This window comes from Papio anubis, unplaced genomic scaffold (genome assembly GCF_008728515.1).
Source record: "Papio anubis isolate 15944 unplaced genomic scaffold, Panubis1.0 scaffold9527, whole genome shotgun sequence".
In the NCBI taxonomy this organism is placed as follows: domain Eukaryota; kingdom Metazoa; phylum Chordata; class Mammalia; order Primates; family Cercopithecidae; genus Papio; species Papio anubis.
Window position 1 is genome coordinate 1 of NW_022169779.1, and position 1029 is coordinate 1029.

At 49.7% G+C, this 1029-nt stretch overlaps 1 pseudogene; it reads left to right on the top strand.

The window, feature by feature from the left end:
• Positions 1–133: 133 nt before the first annotated feature.
• On the top strand, positions 134–1025 carry LOC116273607 (annotated as a pseudogene).
• The last annotated feature ends 4 nt before the right edge of the window (positions 1026–1029 follow it).

Below are 1029 nucleotides of genomic sequence, written 5' to 3' on the forward strand. Positions count from 1 at the left end.
TTCCAACCTGCTGAATCAAAAGAAGGGTTTCACTCTGTGAGATGAATCCACGCATCTCAAAGCAGTTTCACTGATAGCTTCTGTCCAGTTTTTATCTGGGGCTGTTTCGTTTTTCACCATAGGCCTCAATGCTACCAAAAGTCCTTTCACAGATTCTAACTAAAGAATGTTTCAAACCTGTTGTATCAAAATAAATGTTTAACTCTGTGAAATGAATCCACAAATCACAAAGCAGTTGCACAGATAGATTCTTTATAATTTTTATCTGGGGGTACTTAGTTTTGCATGACATACTTCAAAGGGCTCTGGAATGTTTCTTTGCAAATTCTTCAAAAAGAATGTTTGCCAGTTCGATTGGTAGTGGGAGTGGAGAGCGAACCCCAGAGAGTCCTGAGCAGCCCCACTGCCGCTGCCGGCCTAGTTACCATCACATCCCAGGAGGAGCCGCAGCTGCCGCAGCGGGCCCCAGTCACCATCACCGCAACCATGAGCAGCGAGGCCGAGACCCACCAGCAGCCCGCCACCCCCGTGCCCCCCCCCGCCCCACCGCTCCCACCCTCGGTGCTGCCCACACCAAGCCCGGCACTGCAGGCAGCGGCGCAGGGAGCAGTGGCCCGGGCAGCCTCACATCAGCGGCACCTGCCGGCGGGGACAAGAAGGTCATCGCAATGAAGGTTTTGGGAACAGTAAAATGGTTCAATGTAAGGAACGGATATGGTTTCATCAAAAGGAATGACACCAAGGAAGATGTATTTGTACATCAGACTGCTGTAAAAAAGAATAACCCCAGGAAGTACCTTCGCAGTGTAGGAGATGGAGAGACTGTGGAGTTTGATGTTGTTGAAGGAGAAAGGGGTGTGGAAGCAGCAAATGTTACAGGTCCTGTTGGTGTTCCAGTTCAAGGCAGTAAATATGCAGCAGACTGTAACCATTATAGACGCTATCCATGTCGTAGGGGTCCTCCATGCAATTACCAGCAAACTTACCAGAATAGTGAGAGTGGGGAAAAGAACGAGGGATCGGAGAGTG